Source organism: Propithecus coquereli, unplaced genomic scaffold (assembly GCF_000956105.1).
Source record: "Propithecus coquereli isolate 6110/MARCELLA unplaced genomic scaffold, Pcoq_1.0 Scaffold152, whole genome shotgun sequence".
In the NCBI taxonomy this organism is placed as follows: Eukaryota; Metazoa; Chordata; class Mammalia; order Primates; family Indriidae; genus Propithecus; species Propithecus coquereli.
This window is the reverse complement of record NW_012139636.1, coordinates 839,955-866,674: the sequence shown is the minus strand read 5'-3', so window position 1 is coordinate 866,674 and position 26,720 is coordinate 839,955. Positions and strand designations below refer to the sequence as shown.

General features: G+C 44.5%; 1 protein-coding gene across 1 annotated transcript in view; it reads right to left on the bottom strand.

Moving 5' to 3' along the window:
* The window catches only part of FOXN3 (forkhead box N3), a 270,833-nt gene extending 254,281 nt beyond the window's left edge, over positions 1-16,552 (bottom strand). The window contains exon 1 of the mRNA XM_012640412.1: positions 16,460-16,552. The gene's annotated coding sequence lies outside the window, so the exon portion shown is untranslated. The remainder of the gene's footprint in view (positions 1-16,459) is intronic.
* Positions 16,553-26,720: the final 10,168 nt, after the last annotated feature.

Here is a 26,720-nt window from a genome sequence, read left to right as displayed (position 1 = left end):
ATCTCCCAACCCACTGTCCCCTGCCTAGGTTGTGCAGAGGGAGCAGACCCCAGTCTTTTCCAGATTCATCAGCTCAGTGACACGGCACAAAGGAATAAAGAGGTGTCACATGTGGGGGAGGGGCCCTGCAATGCTCCAACCTTCTTACTGTTTCCCAGACGTGCCCCATTTCCTGGGACTCCCTAAGCTAACCTGGAGCACAGAGGCAGCTCAAGTGCCTACTCTTCTTGGAGATAGCCTTCCTCGGAATCATGGCCAAGAGCATCCACCCTCTGCAGCCCATGGAAAAGTGGTCCTGGTGCCATATACACATGGCTATAGTGTCAAGCTACCTTTCCAGCAATAGCTAGAAAACTTTTGAATGACTCTCCCTTCCTTCAAACCTTTGCTGTGAAAACTTCCTTAACATAGTTTATGAAGTGGGCTCTATCCTTCTGCTTCACTCATCAGTAATATCTAGCAGGGAGTTTTCAACATGGCCACACATGCCAAACAAGTTGTGTTTTGTACCATTCACCCCGTGCAAAAAAGGGGCTCCCTGAAACGTGCAGGTTTAAGCACTGCAAAGAAGATGAAGAGCAATCTAACACCTCCAACCTCAGCTATTCATCATTTCAGGTACTGAGAAACCACGTTACGTGCTCTCCAGTAGATGAAGATTTGTTGCTGCCATGGACTGAGGGGGAAGACACTCTTGGAATTTTCCACTTAAATTAAATCTCAGCTCTGGAACTGTCTAACTACAGTAAGCTAGGACATCATTCTGGATTGTATTGTAAAATTGATTGAAATGTTTATTCCAGTTTTCAGGATTAAGTGAACAGTATTTTTTTCCAAGCTGATTATCTGTACAGAATATTGGGGTCATTCCCATCGCCATCTCATTAGCTGTATTCACTTGTATAAATCATGCACATGTGCATGCACATACACGCACATACACACACACACACACATACACACACACAAGTTTCTACCAGCTGCCCCCGTGAGTCACAGTGTGATCAGCACCCGGAGAAGCCGGTGAGCAGACACAGGGCTGCCCCTCTAGGAACTTCCCAGTTCTCCAGCCTCCAGCAACTTCCCAGTGCCTCTGCTCTATTGCTTCTACTTATTTTTCTTCCTTTTTAGCTCTTTTCCATTAGTATCTGTCCCCTCCTAAACTACAACTTAATTGACTAAGGCATACAAATTAATCTGCTGAAAGCAAACTGAGATGTGAGTAACCAGTACGTCCAGCATCCCTGGGGCCGCCATTTTGCTACCAAATACGGCTAAAATGGAGCTCCACTTGTTTCTCCTCCTTCTCATCTCTCTTCCAAGTGACGGCAAGTGCAGGGGATATGTTTTTTGTGCCAGGTGCTTTCCAGTGCCTCTTGACTGCTCAGATTAACTGCTTTGCCTGTGAGCATGAACCCAATCCATGTTGGAAACGTACTTGGAGTCCGAACGAAGGGCCAGTTCTAGGCACTTGGATGAGAGAGATGAACCAAGACCCTCCCCACCAGGAGCCCCCAGCCGAGTGATGGACACACCGTAGCAGCAGTGACAACACGGTAGGGTGAGTGCTGTAAGTACGAACGGACTATCAGAAGTGGTTGCAAGATACAAGGCCTCCCTCACTAAAGCAAACCTTTAACACGGTGTAGAAAATTACAGGGGGACTTGGGGCAGCTAACTGGGAACCTTGACCATTTCCTTCGAGTGTTTCCCTTCTCTTAGGGGTCTCCTCAGTTCAGTTACTGTTCCAGTCACCACGCTGATCCCCAGGGCATACAGCAGGGTGGGGGCACACTGCCTTCCCATGAAGAGACAGTCATAGTGCCTGGCACAGAAGTGTCAGCTTTCGTTGTTGGTACTCATCACTGCTGGCCATGGTAATAACCAGGAACTCGGAAAGATCCAGGCCCGATGGAACTTGCTGGAACCTGCCCAGGACTCCCAAGCACAGGCAGCTGCACATCACTCGCCCCTTCTCCCCGCAGCTCTCACCACCCTAGACTCAGACACAACTGTCTGCTGGGGAAGCAAGTGAGGGCTGGCCCAGCAAAACAAGGCCACCTCCAGCAGACAGTGGAATGACCTCCGAGCTTTATCTCCTGAGGTGCATGTCGCTGTCCACCACCACCTGCCCTAACTCTAGCGCCTTGTGGCCAGGGAACATGGTTTCATTACATGTTAGAGAAACGGGGCTGAGTACATGGGAAATTTCTGATCTGGAAAGGGGCTCTTGGCGAGGGTCCACTTAAAAATACAATTATTTACTAGATAATTTTTAAACATGAAAGATTTAAAAAATTTTAAATGGTCCCTAGTTCTTACCACCTAAACAGATGTAAATGTTTAAGAAAATTTTAAAAAGTGATACTCTTAAAAAAATTTTAAAAAAGGCAAAACAGCACAGGAAGACATAAAATTAAAGGAAAAAATTTCTTTCCCTCCTGCCTTGAGCCCCGATCCTTCCTACTTTTTTCTTGTGTATCCTGCCAAAATTATGAAAATATGAGCATATATACACATATACAAACACACATAAATGATGTGAGCTTTTTACATAAATAGGATCCCACTTTCCTACAACTTGCTTTTTTCACTTAGTAAGGCAATGAGTAAAGTTCTGAAGTCCGAATACTTGGTGTGTCCCTGCCACCCCCATGCCACCTTCTAACTACATTATGACCTTAAGCATGTTATATAACCTCACTGTGCCTTGATTTTTTCACCTGTATGATGGGGATAGAGGAATTAATACATGCAAACTTCTTAGACGGTAGATGGTACCCATAAACATGTATTGTTATTACTTATTACTGTTATATCTTTGCACCCTTTCCATATCTTTCTATTTAAATGCTTTCCAGTGTGCTAGAACACACCATTTGTGCATGGAACCAGTCCCCTCTGGTGATAGATATTGAGGTTGTACCCATTTTGGCTACTGCTATTACAAACAATATTAAGATAGCCTCATGCACCAGTTGTTAATACGTTGTTGAGAAAATCTATAGAATATATTCCTAAGGGTGAATTTTCTGTCTTTGTGCATCATAAATTTTGACAGATATTGCCAAATGCCCTCCCAAGATGCTCTGCTAATGTGTCCTGACCCAAAAGCTGAGCGAGGATGCCTTTCTCCAGCCCCTCTCCAAAACTGGATAGTCTCAAGTTTTTAAATATTTGTCAGTCAGACAAGCGACAAACAGTATTCTTTCATTACGAGTGAGGGTGTGAAGTCTTTAATTTGCAGATGAGAAGAGTTCAGACCCAGGGTTCCCCTAACTGGCTTCAAGTCTAGCCCTGAGCTAGTTAGTAGCACAGTCAAGCCTGAGGTCAGAGCTGCTGTCTGGGACCACCCCAAGGTTCCCAGAACCAAAGCTCTGGGAGGAGCGTCTGACCATTAGCCAAACCCCTCCTCTTCCCCTCTCCAGGGTGCATGCAGGCTGGGGAGGATGTGGGTCGCTCCACTGGCTGGGTTAGGGTGACCAGCAATTGGGGAAGTCTCAGCCCTGTCCTGGGCCCAGACAGTGAAGGCTGCTGCCTGCAGAAGCAGATAAAGAAAGCCTTGTCTCCAAACTGCCTGAGGTTCAAGGGTGTGTTTTCTCTAGTTCGTGTCATCTCAAGTCTCTGTTCTGTCTCAAAGCAAAGTGGTTCATGTTGTGACTAGGCCTTTGCTTTCCTTCTCTACCTTCTTTGTGGACCTGGACTTTTTTAAATGGGAAAGAAAGCTTCTCGGAGTATGGAAAAGATCAGCTTTGGGTGCCTTCCCCCAGTGTACGAACAGAGCAGGAACTGACAGAGCAGCACTGGGGGGAGAGAGAACAGGAGCTCCACCTGGCTCTGCTACTCCCTGGGGCTGTGGCCTTGGGTAAACCCCACCAAGTCTCACCGTCTTCACCTGAAGGACAGAAATGGCACTGAGACTTGACTGGCCTAACATGCAGGGCTGTTCTGAGCACACGACTGTGCTTTGAAAACTGTGAGGTGCGTCCAGATGGAGGATCTGGGTGAACGCCGGCGAGCCGGTCACCGTTGGCTTCCACGTGGGTATGTCCCTGTACGAAGCAGCCATCCTCAGTTGCGCAGGCGGGGCCTGCCCCTGTTTTGAGATATTCCTGAAGCCCTCCACCTCCCACCCAAGCATACCAGAACCAAGCTGATCATCATGACACAGACTGAGTCGTGGTTTCATCTTGATTGTGCAAAAAAGCATTTCATAAGCGTCTATTTATACACTAGCTAAACTCGATGTTCAGCAACTCCTCATTCTTTGGCAGAATCTGGGAGCACAGTTCCACTTAGTGGAATTTCTCAGCCAACTGATACTCATCACGCACTAGAATTAAAAAACAAAACCGGCTATTTTGAAGGCAATCGTCCTACAATTATTACATATTTCTCTCCTACTTTCTAAAAAGGAGAGAGCATTAAATACAGTTCAACCTTTTTCCTTATCTCACTGCCACCTTCGTAAACACTGATTATCCTACTGAGTCTAGAATCACAAGAACCAGTTCTACCACTCATGGCTTTGAGACTCTAGGCAAATTATTTAACCTCTTTGTGCCTCAGTTTTCTCATCTGTAAAAGAGGATCAGAAAACTGAGTTAATTAGGAAGGAGGTTGCATTAGGAACACAAACCCAGCAAGGATCTACTTAAAGTTTAGTGCACGGATTAGGAGATAACTGTTTTGTCCGCTGAGATATTTGTTGTTCCTATCCCGCTCCTGGCTGTATTCCAGATAGCTGAATTTGCCAGCAAAGCGAGACTCTCTTGTGTGGACATAAATTCTTTTGGGGGCCTTGAAGAACATCACTAAGGCCCTGGTGGAACCTGAGCCCGGACCCATGTATTCTGTTCCAAGCAGGGAGACTTTCAGCAAATGCCTTGGAGCAGCCCAGGAGAGACTAACAGAAGTGAACAGAGAGAACCCAGCCAAGGAAAACAGATGCTACTCTGACCTTCATGAATGAGGGAAACTTTCTCTACCGGTCAGCAGTAAGCAGAGACCGATGCCCAAACCAACTGGGGTTTGTTCTTGTAAGAAGAAATGTGCAGATGCCCACTTAGAAGATGAAACATACACGATGACTTAAAACACTGGGACAGTCCACAGTGAACACTCAGAAGGAGAAACTAAGGAACCATAGTTGTTCCAGATTTCCATCTGGAAGATTAACACATTGACTGCCACACTTGAAAAAAATTTTTTTCCCTGGGGCCACAGTGTTTTATCACAAAAATAGAATAAAAATTTCAAAGACAAAATGATCCTTTCTGATTTAATGAAAAATTTGTTATATTTTACTGTTTTCTGTGCATGAGTTTTGTGCAACTCACGTGGCGCTAGAATCAATTTTTATGCTGCACCCCACTTGAGTTGTATGTGACTCACGACACACTTACTGAATTTGTTTCAGATAACTGAGTCTTCATATGTTTCACAGGGTCCCAGGCTCAAAACTAGTGTGAGTTAAATACAACTCACATGGCAGGTAATGTGTTAGAAGGGGCCCTCTGGCTGGCTAGCAAGCAGAAGGCCAGGGGATGCCAGGTGATGTTGCACCCGCACAACAAGCACACTGAGTGGCTTGGATCTGTGAGTGAGATGCAGATTTGGAGGCCTAGAGCCCCACACCACCCCTTGGTTCAATCCCTAGAAGGGACAGTGCTGAAGAGATGAAGCAACCCTACTTCAGAAGATGAGTCCATTTTCCTTAGAAGGACATAAAGAATTCTCAAATTCTACTCACTTGCTTCTGTTGAGCGAGGCGTCTAGAGTTCGATCTATTACACTGAAGGCATATGCAACAGACATCATAGGGCTATTTATAAATATTTCAGCTCTCTCTCCTTCAAGTACACAGTTGTATTACATTTCCCCACCTACCCGAAGTTAAGTGTGGCCATGCGACCAGCTTTGGCCAAGTGAAATGTGAGTGGAAGCGACACGCGTCGTTACTGGACAACCTTAAGAGCCAACACCTGCTTTGTCATGTTCTTTCCCTCAGCCATGGTGATGGGAAACATCCCACCAGCCTCAACCAGGAATGGGGACAAAGATGACACAGAGTGGAGTCCCAGCCGATCTCCAACAGACATGTTGAGTGAACAAGAAATAAAACATCGCTATTTTATGCTCCTGAGTTTTAGGGGTTGTCTGTTACCCTATAACCTAGCCAATCCTAAGGGATATATACGCACAACTTAGCCACCAGGATGTGACCTTTTTCTTCCCAATTGGTAATTCACTGTCAAGTGTTCCATTATATTAAAATAGACTGGGCACCCACATAGTACTAGGAATTCAGTGGGTCATCACAGGCGTAGACAGAATTTTTAATTACGACAGGACAAACTTCTTTCCAAAAGGTAAATTATAAAACTGAGCTCTCTAACAATTCCCGTAACCCCTCTGTGAGGTTAATTTACCCCCATTCATTCCTTTCCTGAGCCCAGGGAACATGTTCCCAGGTGCAAAAGCTAGACCTCGTAAACTGCTCTAAATGGACCATCCACCAATGGAGGAAAAGGCAATCATCTTAACAGCCTCCCATTCTGATACGGAAGATTGACTCCATGACACTCTTGACTAACAGATGTATTCATCCTTTCAGAAGTCAGGATGGGCCTGGCCAAATGGGAATTCGTTTGTTCATTTTATTTTCCCTGTTAAATCCAACGTTTTAAAACGCGTCTCCTTGAACATCACTATGGGTTGGCACCCACCAGAGTCAAGTTCAACGCCATTATCTCATTTCTCCAAAGACATATCTCAGTTCATTTCATTTAATATATAAAACATGAATTTAGGACAAAACTTGTAGTACTCTCCTACACTAAAGAAAAAAAATCCACAAACTAAGTTTTTCTATAGCAAAATATATCAAAACACATATGTCTTACACAGTTGCAGTGCAGTCTGAGAGAGTCAGCTAAGCTGTGACCGATAAAATCTTCACCATTTCTATAGAACAGGCCCCACAGACACAGATGCTGTTTACACAAACCTACTGATTCAATCATTTTGGGTCAGATTTACTGTTTTAGTCATTACTCGAAATTAGTACGAATCTAGCCATTTTAGTAGCCAAAATAACTATGTCATGATCTAGTTACTTAGGTTGTTAAAATGACCGGCTCAGAGTCACTATTGGTGAATCCATAAAATGCTTGGAAATAAATATGGGAGGAAAGGTATAGCCAACCACCTGGACATCAAGGCCAAAGGACCTGCCTCCCCCATCACCTCGCGCCTTCCAATTTACACCTACATCCTGATTTCCCAAGGTGCCAAGGGCCAATCTCTCAGTACCTTGATGTGTACATGGCAGAACCGCTTGGATGTAATAGTCAATTAAATTGTTAATGAAAGAACTGTACAAATAAAAGCATCATGCTCTTTTATGTAGTAATAATTATTGTCGTAAGCAATGCAAATTGAATAATAAGAATCATCAGGACAGTTCGGTGATAAGCTAACAATTTGCAGCAATCAGACCAAACATCTCTGCTCAAGCTGTTTAATAAAATAAATAGCAGCTTGTTGACATTTTGTTCAGTTAAGCACACAGACATCCAGAGGCTACTTATGTGTTCTGGATAGAAGAGCTAAGAAAGAAGTGGCCAGACGCGGTGGCTCACGCCTGTAATCCTAGCACTCTGGGAGGCCGAGGCGGGCGGATCACTCAAGGTCAGGTGTTCGAGACCAGCCTGAGCAAGAGCGAGACCCCATCTCTACTAAAAAATAGAAAGAAATGATCTGGACAACTAAAAAAATATATATATAGAAAAAATTAGCTGGGCATGGTGGCGCATGCCTGTAGTCCCAGCTATTTGGGAGGCTGAGGCAGGAGGATTGCTTGAGTCCAGGAGTTTGAGGTTGCTATGAGCTAGGGTAACGCCACAGCACTCTAGCCTGGGCAACAGAGCCAGACTCCGTCTCAAAAAAAAAAAAAAAAAAAAAAAGAAAGAAAGAAGTGAGACTCAATGACATAAAAGTGGAACTAGTTCTCATGACGGTGATTTAGATATTTCCATATCTTAAGGAAACCTTATGAATCTCATAAAGTGCCCCAGGATCAAATGACAGAATTGATTTATTTATACACACATGCTATACATTAGACTCATATATTTACATACACATACGCATTACATGAATACACATGTATAGACATAAAATAATGGGCTACTGCAACTAAGTACAATGTTTCAGTTACAGTCATGTGAGGAATAAAGTTATCTGCTGTAGTAATAGGCCATCACTATTATTATCGTAAGTAGGTATCAAGCAGCACAGCCTGACCCCACTCTGTAAATGAACAATCAGTTTTACCTTACAGGGTCCCTGCTGGGACACCCTAGAATCACCCAGTCCTCAAACAGAACTTCGTATTGCCCGATTCCCTACCAGTTTACTCGAGACTGATTCTGGAGAGAATGTGTCCATGCACAGATCAAACTAACCACAGACAAAATCTATTAAACTCTAACTGGTAAGTAATTCGGGCTTTCCAGTAGCCTCTATGAGCAATTTTCTGTCTCTTTTCGTTCACCTGCAAAACTACGTATCACTGTGGGTAAGGATTTCCTCCGGAATTCAGGGGAGGAAAAAAAGGCGAAAGCAGTGAAGTCTCCTCCGCTTCCAGCAGGAATAAAGTCAGGCTGAAGAACGGCTTAAACTACCTGCCGTCAGACGTGTTCATCTCGCAAACACACGCCTCGGTGCCGGCGCCTGCCTGCTAGCTAAAAGTCCAGCTGTTCACGGGTCATCTGGCCGGGCTGTGGGGGAGAAATAATGTCCTTTCCAAAAGCCTCTCCCCTCCTTCGCTGTGAGCTGACACATGTGTCCTACAGACCGGGCCAGTCTGAATGCCACCCTCTTTCAATAGGTGTCAGCTTCAGAACAGCTCGTCCTCCTCCAACACCCGGGTCTATGCCTCTGCTCTGACGCCCAGTGGCTCCTCGGAGCCCGATTCTGCCCGGTCAAACGGAAAGGCTCTCGCGCGTGCTATGTGGACACCACCCCCGATGAGCTATGGGCTTTGAGCACTGTTGTGAGTTTGGGCCCAAACGTCCCAATCCCCAGTTAATGCTCAAGTGTCCATTTTGGGAGTTCGTGTGCACACACCGGAGTCAGGGTGAAGCCCTCGTGGACACAGAAATACATCCACTACGGGGAACAGCCCAATGTCGCGTTTTCCGTGTCGACTGAGAACGGCTCACCCTCTGCCTCTGCGGGGCTGGGGCCTGCCAGATTTCCACCAGGGGAGGACAGCGCCAAGGACAGGGGCAAGGGGACCCGAGGCAAGGAGCCTCCTGGATCCGGGTTTCACACAGCAATAAAATTTCAAAAATAGTTTCAGGACAGGGGTACATTGCCAACTTTTTGTTTTGCCAAATAAGGATACTGAACTCACTATCTTGAGCTTACTTTTCTCATTTTGCCTTAGACGGGGGACAAGTTCATCTTTGAACACTTACTTGTGCATATTTACGTAATGCCTGCCCCCCGGTAGACCGTGAGCTCGGGCAGAGCACTCGGGATTCCCTCTGCCTTCCGCACAGAGGGTGTCCACAAACCACTGAAACAGACCAGACTGGATCCACAGTCTGAGAATTATTACTTCTTCCTCCTTTTACTTGAGAATGTTTTACATTTCCTTATCTTCCTTCAGAGAATTTCTGTGAAACACCTTTTCTAGGGTGTTACATAGCCATCTCAAAAAAAAAAAAATCAACACATTCTACATAGGATTCCTTTCAACCCTTGATAAGAAAGTCCTATATATGCTTCTAATGGAAATAAATTCTAACAAAAGGGAGCATTCACACTTTCAGCCTGGAGGTCTGACCTACAATAGCCAAGAACACATCCAGGAAGAAAAGGCCCTGAGACCAAAGACTTCCCATCCATTCATCCTGCCCTGAACCTACCCTACAGCCAGCCAGCAGGACGGGTCTGAAGGGATCAACTCGCAGGCTCTGGGCTTTCAGCAACAAACAAGGATTGAGACCAGCTTAATTTCTGAATCCTTGGAAGACAAAAGACCATGTACATTAAAGTGGCCCGCACAGTGCTTATTTGCTGTGTGTAAATAGGTATCTAGTCGATTTTTATGGCAATCATGATAATGTTGAAAAAAACAATGGGAGGAAAAAAAAATCCTGAAACAGACATGAAATAAGCAAACTCCCTTATCCCTTAAGAAGAGACTGTATCTCCAACTCCACCCCCTCCGCCCTGGCAGCTGACAAAGGGTCTTTGACACCAAGAGCTGTTTGTTAAATGAACAATGGATGAAATCTTCCACTCACCTTGTTATCTTGGTGCACAAAAACAACTGAGTTAGAAATCTTTTAGATTAGTTCTCACTTAAATCAAAGGTAGATCTGAATCTCGCTTTCAATTACCAGTCAGGATCAGACATTCTTAGGGAATAACAACTATACTAATAATTTTAAGCGCTGCCATAGACTGAGTGTTTACAATCTGCCAAGCACTGTGCCAAGTACTTTATAAGGATTATTTCGTTTAATGCTCACACCATCTCTATGAAGGTAAATATCCTTCATCCTGATTTTACAGATGGGGAAATGGAGGCTCAGGTACCTTACATTATTTTCTAAGAATCCACAGCTCAGAAATCATGCCCGAAGTCAGGCAGCTAGGGAGAGGAAGGGCTGAGGTTTGAAACTACAGCTGATGGACATCCCTGGCATCCACTGCCTCACCCGGGGGTCCTGAGCCACTTCATTCAAACCAGCCCTGCCATAAGCTACAGCTTTGAAGGGACATGCACTGGACCCGGTGCCGCTGCAAACCCAGGCCTTCCCTCTTTCCTCGAAGCCTGTGTTGTTTTCATTCAGTTTTAAAGCCCTGCTCAGCCTTTATACCTTCTCTCGGAAGAGCTCTAACTTCAGCCCTCGGGCCTTGGCCCCATTGCAGCTGAGGAATCAACTGCACAGTCATTCTGCTCAATTAGACAAACCCATTTCTCTCAGGGTAGTTAGTGCAATTCCAAAATGGCACAGGACGGGCCAAAACTCTGAACTTGTTTTCAATAAAGCAAGCTCTCCAGAATCGCAAAGCCCTCTCACCCGCTGCAGTTGCTGGTGACAGTGGGACAAAAATTGGGGTGGAAGCTGTCCTCCCATTCAGCCGATGTCTTGCTCTGTGACCTCTGTGCCCCTCAGTTTCCCTATATTTAAAATACAAACTCTTACCTACCTCACAGAAATACTTGTGACAACCAAGTGGGACAGTAAAAATACTTTGTGAAACAAAAATGAAATGCCTTCTAAAACTAAGATATTAACATCATACTTTTCCCAAATAGTACAGGTTATGGAAAATTCTACTGGGTATTTACAAGGCCAAAGCATGGATCCAGAAACTCTGTCTGTCACATATATGGGGATTTCCATTTAATCAAATGTTTCCGGGAAACACCTAGAGCCATTATCCAAGGTGCTAACTGGGCAGCCAACATGAAAACTCCCTGTGGGTCCATGAATCAGGCCTTGGGAGAATTTTTTGTTTTGTTTTGTCTTTTAATATGTGGGCCCCACTTATGACTCAAGCATAACTTTCCTTGATTAAGTAACTAGGAACTGAGATTAATTGCCCAATTTTTAATTGCATTTGGCCTGTCTGCAGCCCATGTTGTAAGCTCTCCATCAGGGCACTGTAAGAACAGGATCTGTCACTGGCTATTTTGAAAAAGCCTTGGTGTCCGAGCTGTTTATGATCCCTAAAATACAGGGTTCTAGACTTCTAAGACTCTCTTGTCCTTAAAAATGACTTCAATAATGAGAACATCACCGGAAACCCTAGTGAATTGAGTTTGTTGACTGTTGACACCCTGTAACCTGTCCAGCCGACTCGCAGGGCATCAGACTCCATCTTGAACATGAATTTCTTTTTTCCTTTCTGGAGTCTCTCATTTTCTCCATTGTATTCATTCAGAGGGAAAAAAAAGAGCTCATAAATGTCATTTCATATTCCAAGCAATTTGCTATAGGCAACTACACCATTACTTTGTACAAATAAATTTACATAAATCATTATTAGAATGTTTTATCTTGGCAACATTATTTGGTTCCCAGAGCACAAATTAAATGCATGCTTAAAGCAGAATATTTTAAAGTTATTCTTATATTGTTTATGAGACAGGATTAGAAATTTCCATCTAATTTTTCTTTCATAATGGAATTCCTTTAGCTTTCTTTGTACATTGAGAAACCACATATATAATTTTCCAGGGGGTTTCTTGAAGCAAGTCATGCAAGAGTTGCCACGTTTGGTTCATTTTTCAGTGACCGTTCCCTTTGGTTTTGTGGGTTCGGTTTTAAACACTGATTAGGAAGGCCAGGAACTAGGGAAGTCACAATAGAGCCTCATGAGTAGATGGCTTTTTGTTTGATAATACTCCACAAGCAAACTGTTCTTTGATTGTGGATAAGCTTTTTTTTAAAAAAAAAAAATAAACAAATTTGCAAATAAACTCCCTGAACTCAGTTTCTCCTGGCTGTTTGTGTTGGGAAGGTGCCTGTTTGGATTAACTGCATAGCACATGGCAAGTCTTCACTGGCTAGAGTTTTACTCCACCCTAGATTTCAAAATAAAATCATGTCTCTCTATGTAAAATACAGTGCCCAGTTTTAAAACAAGCTGTACTTGTCAGCGTCAGAGTAGAGGGAGGTGGGAAGGGACTGAACAGGAAGCCAGGAGACGTGCAGTCAGCCCCGGGTCTTCTACTTGCTGGCTCTAGAGAATCCCATGGTGACTCTGAGTCTCGCCTTCTCATTGGTGTCACCAAGGGCTGGACTCACTGCTCAGGGCTGTAACTTTCTACCAATGTGTGGTCTGAGAACAGATTCCCAGGCCTATGTCAGGGAAGTTGGGCCCCATGTGATCCAGGGTGCAATATTCGCAAAGGTGGAGCAAGGCAGCCCTGTGGAGTGCTTGAGAGCACGGAGTTGCACAGACCGGGTTCAAATCAACACACCAAGCCAAAGCCACTTGCTTAGTGGTGTGACTGTGAATAAGCCAAACCTTTCTGTGTCTCTGTTACCTCATCTGACAATGAAGAGATTATGTGTGCCTACCTTGCAAGCTTCTTCTGGGGATTAAATGATGCAACGCAGCAAAAATCTTGGAGCAATGTCTGAGTCTTAGAAAAGGCTCAAGAAACAGCGGCTAACATTGACCTTAAAGGGTGACCACTGGGGTCAAACCAGGGTGATGATATCATGGATAGCCCAACCCAGGACATCTCCGTTGTGAAAGAGAGAACTGTGTGATAATCACGTCAGGTCCACTGGCGTATGCCAGGACTGTCCCAAGCACACTGGGACCTGTGTGACAACCCTGCCTCCAGCCCATCACTATTCAAGACTCAATAAAGAAATTAATTTTTTGGTAACCAATATATCTTACCTATTTTACAATTCATTATACCTTTTAAAGTTTTCATACCTCTTATTTGAACTTTTCATAAAGTTATGTGGGGAAATGTAGGACTGGATTAATTATCCTTTAATAATGAGCAAAGGCACAGAAAAGTATAAACCTTCCCACAGTGACCCAGTGTAGCAGGGTGGTGGGGACTCCAAGAACCCTGTGAGCTCCTCCACACTTCCCAGCCTGCAGGCAGAGAGGCAGGGTCATGTGACTAGTTCTGGCCAATGGACTGTGGATGTGGAAGTAGCCTGAGTCACTTCTAGTCTAAGGCACTTAAGAATGGGTCTGAATTCTCAACCCTTTTCTTCACATGTTGTAGCCATCAGGAAGCTGTGTTTTGAGATGTAGGTATCACAAGATGGAGGATGCCTGGAACCTCAAATACTGGATGCAGGAGAGACACACTGGGCCAATCCAACTCTGGGCAAGTGAGAAACTTTTGTTGTGCTAAGCCCCTGAGATTTGGGATGTACATTTCACCCTAGTATACTACAGCCTGCCCTGGCTCAACCAGTTAGTAAGACTAGACCCCACATCACCAACTTTTACTATAGTTTTTATTCAACAGAATCATATAATCCTCCCAGATTGGGAAAAAACATATCCAAGATTAAATGCCATAGCTTACTCATGGTAAGCCTTCAATGCTTAACTTGATTTAAAATAAAATATTTATTTGGTTTAAAATAAAATAGTTCACACCCAGAGCCAAGTAAAAATAAAAAAGTTCCAAAATGCAAAGTTTGTTTTAATGTGGTACTGATTTGTTCCAATATTTAGGTTAAACCACAAAGTCCAAATGCCTCATTTTAAAGACAATCCTAACACGAAATTGCCTTGATGTTGCATCTAGATTTAATTGAAAGATAAAGGGATGAATGAAAAAATCCAAGTAGAATGTTACCAGTTGGCTATCTCAACCTAGAAAATCCATTCCTCCCTCTCTTTCCTATTCTAATCCTACTCATCTGTCATTCTTATTTTCTTAATGGGGGAAAAGCTTCTCACATCAAATTTTGCAAACACTTGACTCACACAATTGCTTAGGCCAGGGGTTGGCAAACTTTTTCTTTAAAACGCCATAGAGCAAATATTTCATGGTCTCCATTGTACCTATTCAGCTCTGCCACTGCAAGGGCCAAAACAGCCACAGATAATCCAGAAATGAATGAACATGGCTCTGTCCCAATAAAACTTTATTTAGGGATAGTGAAATGTGAATTCCATATAAATTTCATAAGGTACAAAATTTCATTCTTCTTTTAATTTTTTCCAACTAAACATGTAAAAACCATTCTTAGCTTGCTTGTGGTACACAAATGGGCAGTAGGCTATACTTGGCCCATGGATCTTCTGTAGTTTACTGCCCCCTGGCCTGGGCTTAGCAGGGGTGGCGACAACGTATTAGGCAATTATTGCAGTGGGAAGAGAACACAAATACTATTGTTCTAGTTCTTCCACTTCCCGGTGGCTGGTGATCCAGGGCTATGATTCCAGAAGGCCTGAGCTCCTCAGCTGGCGAGGGCCTCAGCTCCTGAGCATGGAGCATGCTAAGGCAGGTGGCGTGTGGCCAGGGCTTGGCCTGACAGGAAGAGTAGGAGCCCTGCCTGGCAACTCTCAGCACCTTTAAGACCCAGGGCAGCGAAAGCCACATTACTTTATCCAATTTGATAAAAGGCTGAGTGGGAAAAGAGCCCGGGGTCGGCAGGACTTGCCGTGCCATCCCCAACTGAATCAGGGCCCTGGGCTCCCCACCCCTGTGTAACCCCCAGCTTCAGCCCTGAGACCCTCCCTGAATTCCGGCTTTCAGCAATCTCTTGATCTGCTCCCAGTGTCAACTTACAAACTCATGTTCTTGGCTTATGTTTCCTCCCTTCAACTCCACTTCTCAGAATCGCACCTTGTGAATCACCAGGTACTGACCTCACAAAGCCTCTGGTTCATCCCCGGGCCTTGACAAGCCACAAAAGCCAGGCAGAGCTCAGAGGGGAGGATGGCAGGTGTGTAAGAGAAGAGTAAAGAATCAGGTAGACAGGTAGAAACAGGCCAGGCCCAGAGAGCAGGAATCCCAGCCAGGCAGAGCAGCAGTGACCACTGTCCCCAGAAGGACACTGCCAACCAAGGCCCCTCGGTGACAGAGCAGGTGGGGCCTCCCCAAATGGCTCTACTCCAGGATCCATAAGGGACCCCTGAGGGGGAGTTTGGCTCTGGGTGGGACAGGGGATCAGGGTCCTCCAAACCCGGGCAGCCAGGCTCCCCCTGTCCGGGCTCACAGTGGGCTCATTCCACCTTCTTGTTAAGGCGCCATGCCACCCCTCTGCCCTCCGCCTGGCCAATCGATCCACAGTGACAAAGTCCAACTGAGGCCCTTTCTGGTCCATGGATTCTTCCCCAGTTATTTCAATCCCAATCCTCAGAGTCTCTCCATTCCCTGAACTGGAGAACTACCATTAGAACTCAGACCTGGTCCCAAGCCTGGCGCCACCATCTGCCATTCTCTTGTGAGTGAGCTCTGGATCTTTGGCTAAACTGTGAGCTCCCTGAGGACAGGAGAACACATAAGAGATACTCCCTAGTACTTATTGAGCTCAACTAAAAGGTACGTCACTAGAAAGATTAATACAATTAGGAAAAATATGAGATTCTGGGAAAGAAAATAATTTAGAGGCACTACGGTAGAAGCGAGTTTGTACGTGAAAACTCCCAGCAATGTTCCCGGTGGCTTTGTGTGTCTCCGACTCTCACCAGAATTTTAAATAAAGATGTGATTCAATGTTTTCAATCATCTTAATGCCTAAATTGGATTGACCACATTGTCAAGTCTGATCAGCTGCACAAATTGATCATTAAGAAGATTGGGAGAAGGCGGGGAGGGTCCTAGTTGATGGAGAAACAATCAATTTGGTATTTGCATTTAAATATAGCTTTGGCATTTCTGTATTCAATGCAATCTAGGCAAGGTGTGGCGAGCTGGGGAAGGCGGTGGGATTACCTGAGTCGGAATGGGTCCAGGAAACCGAGGTCAGCATCGCTCCGTCACAGACACGACACAGGGGCCCCCATAATCAGGCTGGTCTCCTCGAGGCTGGCGAAGAAGAGCAGTTGGAAGTCAGAATCCAGGCAGAAAAAGCAGAGAGAGCCCTCGCAACCACCATGGGTGTCATCTCTGGCCTGACTCTAGAAAATGACGCACTTCAGTGAAAAGCCAATTGTGACAGTACCTCTTTCTTTCTTGGATCGTTAATAAAAGACTGAGTCTTTCATGATGGAGAGTTTTTGAAACTGCCTCGCGGGGCATACGAGGACCCAGAAATTTGAAAATACACGCCACAGACATTGTGGGATTCATTTATTTTACCTCAACTGACATTGAGATCATTTTCTCTTCCTACAGCTGCTGCTCAAACACTTGTCTCCGTAAAGGAAAAACATCAGAGCTCCAACACGCGTCGGAGGCCGGTGTTCCATCCCACAGACCAGCCTTGACCCACGGGGTAGACCAAGTGCACAGGCCGCAAAGTATACGCCTCTCTATCCTGCTGTCATAAAATGAAATTCCTCTGGCTCTAGTCCTGGGGACTAATCACTAAATGGGCTGCAAGTTATTGAGGCACAATGAACCAATAATCTTACAAAATAGGAAAGTTGGTACATGAGATAGATTGCATAATAATTTCTGATGGAAGACACCTTTTTAGCTCAGGCCTCAGGGATGACAAATCAATAAACTCTCTAATGAAAAGAATGGCATTGTCCTACGAGCTTTAGTGTGAGAATGTTAGGAAATACATTCATAGAGCAGTGGTTCCCAAACTGCAGTCCCCGGAATAGCAGCATCAGTGTCACCTGAGAGTTTGCAAATGCTTGGCCCTAACCCCCAATCTACTGTATCTGGAGGTGGGGCCAGAAATCTGTGTTTCAACAAGCCCTCCATGTGATTCTGATACACCTTAGGTCATTAATTTATCCACCCATAGTAAGATATTTGTTCTATCGTTATAAAATAAAATTACCCTACTCTACTTCACATTTAAGCTCCAATTAAGGACAAAGCATTGTGCTTGGGACTGGGGAAGGCCAAAGAGTCAGAAAAGAAAGGTGATGAAGTCCCCACCCTCAAGAAGTGCATCGTCCACTGCGGAAGATAACACACTGCGCAAGCAACCCACAGAGCCAAACTGTGTCGTTTCTTCTAACGGTTAGAGGGGTTTCAGAGGAGACATTTGTTTCTGGTTGGGGTGAGGGGTGGGGACGCCAGTAAGGGATGGCATCCTGAAGGCAATGACAGTAATAACGGGCCTAGAGATTGGGACAGGACTTTGATGGGAAGAACTAAGCAACAGCCAAAGCGAAAGGCCGGGGGTGAGGGAGCAGGAGGGCCATTCAGGGGCACGGAGCAACCGGGTCTGGTTGATAATGTGAGAAATATGATCTGGGTGAGACGAGGTTACTTCCAAATACAGACAGGTGAAAGCGAGGGGCTCCTCTTTCTTCTGTAAAAACTACCCAGCCGGCACCCATGGCTTATGTTTAGAAATTGATGTCCGATAAACTAGGTGACTTAAAGATTTCTACATCCAATTTACTTTTCTGTACTTTCTGCACTGCATCTTCCCAGAGGGGAGAACCTCAGCAGCTTCAAGGATGAACGGTTGAAGGTTTGCCCAGGAGGAAGAACACACAAAAAATTTTCAAAGTAGGCACAAGAATCTGGAAGTCCCTGTAGCCTCGGGCCATTCTGCAAAAGGGCAAAATGTTACCACACCTCGAAAGCCCCTGAGGACATCTCTGATTTTAGCTTTGTAAGATACTGTCTCCAGTTGATAGCGGCGTGACTTAGTCACGAAAAAGGTTAAATTAATACTCAACATCTCCAATTACAGAGAAACTTCCTTTCATGATCAAGAAGGTATGGCCTTTGCTTCTAGAAAGCAGACATAAATAGAAGACTGTATTTCCTGATGCGGGTAGGTGAATAAGGGGTGCCGAAACTGTTTTGGATGGCATACCAAGGCTCCGATTGGAATGACGCTGGATTCGGGACTCACTGTTCGCTCATCCCAGCTCTGCCTGAGTCACGAGGGCCAACGCCCTCAACCCCGTAAATATCGGTTTTTCATCTATCAAGAAAAAGAGGCACTGGCCTGCCCCACCTTCTTTGCAATTTAAGAAAACAGAGGCGAAGTTGCTGTGAAAATCATAACGTGAGAAGCTATCCAGAGGAATGGAATTATCCCAGTCATCGAGACTTTGGGGTGCTCATGAACACTTGTCCCCCGACTAGCCTTTGAAACTATAAAAGTGAAATGTTTCCATGCCCTTGACACTCTCCTCTTAAAATGTTTGCAAAGTCAGCAGTTCTGAGGAACAAACTTGGCATCAACCAAACCACTCTCCCAAGAAACATTTCAAGGTAAATCTTTCACTTATACATTTTTTTTTTTAAGTGTTATTCCTCTGACCACGATAGAGCATCCGGTTATCTTCCAGCAGCTCCTGGTGAGCACAACTCAGTCTTCAGCAACACCGACATACACGATGGCAATAATTTATCATCTCTGCCGTAGCGTAGTCCCAGATGGACCATTGACTAATTTATTTCCATATGTAACCGGAAGAGAGATCAATCAGGCTTCCAACTCGGCAACCTGACTTGTGCTTTCTTGCCTTACAGGCTAACTCTGGGCAAAACGAAGCTCACGACGTTTACACAGAAACCAAGAGCTCCTCTTAAAAAGCCTGTCAGCCTCAGACATAAGCCTCTTGCACGCGTGCACACGCACGCACACACACGCACACACACCGTCTAGCCGTCTTGAGATGGCTGGCTCCTTATGTTAACTTGGAGGGCTGGTGCCTTCTTTAGGTCCTCGTGGACTTCACACAGGCGGGGCATCAGACACAACCGCAGGCAGGAGCGAGCCCAGAAACCTAAGGCCAAATCAGGTACAGCTGCAGCCGCACCCCCCTCCCTGTCTGCAAGGTGGGGGCTCGGATTTCTGAAGCCGAAGAGATCTTTTCGCCACGCTGCTGCGCCCAGCTGGCCCGACTTTGCGGTGCCCGGGCACTGGAAAGTATGTGCTTTCTTTTTTCCACTCTTTTTAAGGGTCTGAACTTGACTGAATTCAGCAGCTGCCGTGTCCCCAGCGAGGCGATGGCTAATGAATTGTTAGCTTAGCTCCCAGTTCCCCCGAGCTCAACTCTCAGGCCACTTTTGTTTTTAATTCTATCCCAGGGATAGCAGCCTTTAGTAAGGAGTGGTTAATGGCATTGTTGCTGGAAACAGTGTTTACATGGAGAAAGCGAGCCAATCCAAACACGGGGAGAAAGCACCCCCTGACCGGCGATGCCGTAGGTGGAACCGAAGGCCACTGCCAGGAAGGCTCTGCAGACAGGACCATGTAGGTATCGGCGGGTAGGTCACATACTGGAGGCTCTCACCAACTATGTGGCTTTGGAAAAGTCACTTAACCATTAACCCCTGAGGTTCAAAATTCCCTCCGCTGTAATAGGAGTTTAACTCTCTAAGGTTCCTTCTGGCTCTAAAATCTTATGATTCTATGAATACGAAAAAAAAAAAATCAGCCATTCACTTGGTTACTGTGTTTGGCCAGTGCCAAACAGCAGGAAGTTTCGAAGCATCTGAAAGAGGCTGACATAGTCCAAGTGCTGTGACAGACACAGACGCCTTAGGAATCTCAGTAGCCAATACCTTCTCTTCAAGCAAGGAACATAAGCATTTGAAGATTGCTCAACAATATATATCTTTACAGGGTTTTAAGAATTCAGTTAGATACAACAGTTTGATGATAGTATCATTCTAGGTATGGCAAACACCCTACCAAAGTCATGGCCCTTGTCTTTAATATACTTACATCTCGGTTAAGGAGATACACAGCTAATCGTAATAGAATGAAATACATGCTATAATCAAACACAAAGAAGCAGTTATAAGGACATGGAGGGTGCGGAAACCATTCCAGTGAGAAGGGGAGATCTGCAAGGTTTTCTGGAGGAATCGTAATTTAAGCTGGGCCTTGCGAAGTAGTGATGGGAACAAAGGCGTCCGGCAGAGGCAATCGCAAGGGCAAAGGCTTAGATCCTTCTAAGTGTGGTCGGGACACAGCAGTCAGGCCCTAGGGCAGGGCACAGGAGGCCAAGGAAGAAAAGACGTAGTGAGAGGGGAGGCTGGGAAGGGACTAATGGTGGAAAGCCCTGACCGCCAGCCAGTGGTCACCAGCAACCTTCAGACATTACTGGGCAGTGGGGACTCTAAATGAGTTCTGCCTCAGGAAGTTTATTCTGACAATTCTATTACCATTTAAGACTAAGATCAGTTTGTACCTTCATTTTTCTCTTATTTATTCCACACTGCCACTGTTTGGGAATCTCTCAAATTAGTTTTTTTCTAAATCAATTTCCTGGCCCTTTGAATGGAAGCAATGAAGTTTCCTATAAGTACTGCCAAGATTTTACATTCCAATGACTGGCTGGGCCTAGAGCTTTACATTTAGGTTTATGTGTTTTTCTATTCTTATGAAAGAGTTACAATAACATGACATAGACTGGTGTTTTGTTTTGGTTTGTTTCTACACTGGAAAATACTTCTGGATGATGAAAAAATACACAAACATTCCAACTGTTGGAAGGGCCTGCTCTAGCATTCCCGAACAGACAAAAGTTGAAACTAGTCGTTCACTGAAACGACTTTTTGATTTCCGGTTTCAGAGTCCCAGGTCAGTGAGCACAAGGTTTCCAGGGTCTCTCAAATGCATAACAGAAGGTCATGTGAACTCTCTTACCAATGGTATTTGGTCCCTTGGCCTTGGCCTTGGCCAGGCAAGTGCAGGGAGCATCATGCAGCTATCACAGGAAGAAGCTGCCCATCAGGATACGTGGGGCCTGTACCAGGCAAGCCAGGGCATGGGGAATGGGGGCTGAAAATCTGCCTCCCATCAGCCCCCAAGATGAGCAGGTGTTTTGAAACTCCACCAAAGTGAGGGTGGGAGTGGGCAGAGGAGCTCATCCTCCATGAAAGGAGCTGTCTTTGATACGAGCCACCATTAAAAAAATTGCCCATAGGCTGGGTGCCATGGCTCACGCTTGTAATCCTAGCATTCTGGGAGGCTGAGGCAGGAGGATCGCTTGAGCTCAGGAGTTCAAGACCAGCAAGAGCAAGATCCCGTCTCTACTAAAAATAGAAAAAATAAGCCGGGCAACTAAAAATAGAAACAAAAAATTAGCCGGGCATGGTGGTGCATGCCTGTAGACCCAGCTACTCGGGAGGCTGAGGCAGGAGGATCACTTGAGCCAGGAGTTTGAGGTTGCTATGAGCTAGGCTGACGCCACAGCACTCTAGCCTGGGCAACAGAGTGAGACTCTGTCTCAAAAAAAAAAAAAAAAAAAATCGCCCATAGAAGATACAAACTTGACTTCCACTCTCTGGGTTGCTCAGACTACACATGGGCATAAATGGAAGCTCCAACATTAGCTTCATTTTGGATCACCTTATTTAGAAAGGCACAAAGTATCTATAGACTGGGTGTCAAACATGCCAGGGTTCAAGTCCCTGAAGCATAATTCAAAAGCTGTCCCAGCCCTCCACATGCCCAGGTGTTCAAAAGCTCTGAGCCTCCCAGAGGTGTTCTCTTAACATCTAATCAAATAATTACTACGAAAAATAATATGCAATAGGTACTGTAAATAGTTCCCTGTGCACATAAAAAAATAGTCTCATAGAAACCAAAAGAGTTGTATGCATCACTTTTTGTAAAAGTCCACCTATGGTCAGAAAACTAATTTGCTTCAAATGAATAGATTAGCTCAAATTACTATGTCATTTTACATTCTCTTCACTGCTACATGAATAATAAAACTATAAGGTAAATGTAGGCTTAAACTGAATAATGGGCACAAATAAAAATATTTTGACATTAAAAACTGAGTATAAATTGAACTACAACATACTTGAAAGCTCCCACAATCATAACGTGCACATTGAAATCCATTAACCTAATACCTAGGCTGCTATTCAAAAGCAGGGATCTAGGACGCAAATAAATACCCATTTGAACACTCCCCCTAAATTACTGTACAATTTGGTTGCAAAGTCACACACTTACAAAGTCTATCATCTTTACTTGGTTGCTTCCTAACCAACACTGAAGTCATGTAAGGCTACAATGTGGCGGCGTAACATAAACACAGATATCAGTCAATGGAACTAAAAAGTAGCAGCAAATGTCAAAGACAAGCCAGGGTCTTCCTGGAGAGAACAGAGATATTTACATAAGCATTCAGAAAAGACAATGGAGCCCCCATTTCCCTGTAACTGCACACCTAATCAACCTCTCTGCTCCTCCCCTGATCGTTTTTATATAAAAGCAATTTCTACAACGATACATTCAAAGACCTTAGTTGCCATAAACTCAGCAGCTGTTAAAGATTCTGTTGCACATTAGATTTGCTGTAAGACTCAGCTATTTTCAACCAAAGCTTTCATTCCTTACCCACCACTTCCCCCCCACAAAAAAAAATTAGCTTCATTGACACTATCCTTCTTCGATATGTCATCTGCCAAGGCCATTTTCTTACCTTTGTAACTCACTCACATTTGTTTCATTTGATGATATTTACCCAAGCAAGGACAATTGTTTGACTGGAATCTTGCAACTTTCAACTTTGCCCAGATTTCGCCGTGGTGCAGAAGGGGAATGCCGCAACCCCTGTACATCGCTCAGCTGAGCTAATACACATCTGAATCCAGAGCTATATTTTAAATTCTTTTACATTTACTTAATATAGTGCGTGCCGCCTGTCCACTGATGCGATATCAGAAACCTGCAAGCTACTATTTCTGCAACTGTGTCACTGTAGATAGTCTGAAACATGTACGTAGCTGTTGCCATGGAAACAAACACAGCTAGGGTAGAGTGCCACGCTGTGTTAATTCCTTCACCCATGAACCCCAGGGGAATGCTAACATTCATCTTCTTTCTCCTTTAGTCTCACACTGCTTTAATATTTTTTTAGCATTATCAAATGATGTACTAAATACATATGGTACACCTGAAAATACGGACAGCTGAAATGAGCCGTGGTACCCACCTAGCCTGCCGGGTGTCTGGCTTAAGGTGGTGCAGCTCTGCAATGGATCCTTTTACTAACTTCTCCTGGGAGAAATGGACAACTTTGTCTTTCCTTTAAAATGGTCTGGGTAGGACAGAAAAGGTGAGCATCGTGTCTCACCTAAGAAGACCAGTTATTGTGAATTGCACTGGAATAAAGATCCCGCCAGAGATGAGCCTTACCAGTTCTTTGAAAGGCAGAGGGAGGCCTTGCAAACTTTCCGAAGTGGATGCAGGCTAGGAGATGTTCTCCCTTCCAACTAGGCTGCATTATCAGGCTGTAAAGCCAATAGTTTTAATTAGGCAAAAGCATAAACCCTCAACAAGTGCTTCATCTGTCCCTACTTGGTCTTTGTTTCCAAACCCAGGCAAGAAGATATTAGAATGAATGAGTAGGTAATGAGATGGAAATCTGCCATCATTCAGGAAGAAATGCGATTTTCCTGGAATCTGAACATACTCTTATTTGCTTCAAGTTCAAATCTCTGCCCTTATAAATGTCTTGGACCTGTGGAAAAATGTCAAACCCTTTCATTGCGCCTAAAATGTGTGGTCATTGGTACATTGGGCCATCTTCCCATTATTCAAACCAGTAAGCCACTTTAAATATTGGTGTTATACTCCTCACAGCAGACAAAAGTAAGCTGTTTAAAATCTTAATTACACCATATCCCTTGGGCTGGTTAATAATATTCAATCTGGATGAAAATGGCCACATTGTAGATCTGCATGCTGATGTGTTTTACTTGAATACAATTTCCGCACTAAACAATCAATTGTAGGCTTCAAAAGTGCAGATCCGTGACCCTGAACTGGCATGTTTGAAAGAAACCACTACTTTATCTGTGGGGATTATGGCAAAATTATCCTACAAAAGATGAGCAAAACCTTCCTATCATTTTCCTAAATTGAATCATTCTCAGCTATTTACTGTGATAATAATAATCAACTCATCCCTAAGATAAAGCAAAAAAGAAAACAGATATATACACTTTACTGGTTAAGAAAATATGTCACTTTTTAAAAGCAATCTCAAGATGACATTAGGGTCCAGTATACAGCCTAGTCTTCAAGTGTTAGCAGGGCAGATAGAGGTGACCTTTTAACTCATGGCGACCAGTACTTAGGAACTTACGGAGCCGAACCACAGCAGTGAAGACGGGAGTCCTTCCGTTAACCTGGCACTCATGTCTCCACGTTCCCCTAGTATTTCCAAGCGTTTTCACATCGGACTATCACAAGCATTCCATGAGTTAGCTTGGCAGGTGTCACCAATCTCATCACACAGAAGACACATTTCTGAGGCTCTGAAAAATCAGTAACTAGTCCAAGGTCACACATTAAGTGTCTGACCTTGTCTCTGTCACCTGATCTACTGCTCTTTCCATGTGTCATGCTGCCCCTAAGTGTAGTTGGTTATAAAGGACTTAAAATAACTATAGTATCAACACTCATAAAAGGACAGGTACTAAGTATCAGATTAGTTGGTTTGGGGATTAATTATGGCTGCTGGCTGAAGTTAGGCTGATGCTCCTCCTTGCTCTCCTGCCCCCATTCTCTTCTCCCAAGGATGGGAGAACGGGGCCCAGCCTTTGGGCTGAGTTCAGCACCTGCCCCAGAGCAGATCATCTCAGCCTGCTCACAATGCCCTGAGCCCCCTTCCTCCCCAGGTGTCCCAGCCCTGGGACACACCCTCAGAGGGGGCTTGGAGTAGAGTAGAGAGATGGTGGGGAGGTCCTTGGGCTTTGGAGGTAGAAGGGGGATTGGGAGCAGCAAGAAGCGGCAATAATTAGCTTCCCCAAGGAAGGGAGCCATTCCAGATCCTGGCTGCCTATCCCCCTGCCAATTATTGTTATTGGAATAAAAGACACATGACCTAAAATTTACCATCTTCATCACTTTTAAGTGTACAGTTCAGTAGTATCAAAATACTCACAATGCTGTGCACCACCATCCCCCTCATAACTCTTTTCATCTTCTCCAACTGAAACTCTATATCCATTACACAATCACTCCCCATTCTCACCTCCCTCAGCTCCCAATCCCTGGCAATGCATGGTTCTACTTTCTGTCTCTACGATTTTAACTACTCTACCAAGTATAAGTGGAATCATACATTATTTGTCTTTTTGTGACAGGCTTATTTAACTTCGCATAATGTCCTCAAGGTTCATCTGAGTCTTAGCATGTGTCAGAATTTTCTTTCTTTTTAAGGCTGGGTAATATTCCACTGTATGAATAGACCACATTTTCTTTATCCATTCATCTGTCCATGGACACTTGGGTTGCCTCCATGTTTTAGCTACTATAAATGATACTGCTATAAACATGAGTGTATAAATATCTCTACAAGACCCTGCTTTCAATTCTTTTGGGTATATACCAAAGTAGAATTGCTGGATCATATGGTAATTCCATTTTTAGGTTTTTTAGGAACTGTCATACTATTTTCACAGCAGCTGTACCATTTTACATTCCCACCAAGAGTGTGTAAGGGTTCCAATTTCTCCACATCCTCACCAACACTTGTTATTTTCTAGGTTTTTAAATAGTAGTAATCCTAATGGGTTTGAGGTAGTATCTCCTTGTAATTTTGATGTGCGTGTCCCTAATGATTAGTGATCTGGAGCACTTTTCATGTACTTGGCCATTTTTATATCTTCTTTTGAGAAATATCTGTTCAAGTCCTTTGCCCATTTTTGAATCAGGTGTTTTGGGGGGTCACATTTTAGTTCTCTATATATTCTGGATATTAATCTCATCAGATATTTGATTTCCAAATATTCTCTCCTATTCTCTGGGTTGTCTTTTTACCTGGTTGTGGTTGCTTTTTTTTTCTTGAGACGGTCGCACTCTGTCACCTGGGCTAGAGTGCAGTGGTGTCATCACAGCTCACTGAAACTCCAGACTCCTGGGCTCAACCGATTCTCCTGCCTCAGCCTCCCGAATAGCTGGTACTGCATGCACACACCACCACACCAGGCTAATGTTTCTATTTTTTTGTAGAGACCGGCTCTTGATTTTGCTTAGGCTGGTCTCAAACTCCTGGCCTCAAGTGATCCTCCTGCCTCAGCCTCCCAAAGTGCTAGGATTATAGGTCTGAGCCACTGTGCTCAGCCCCTGGTT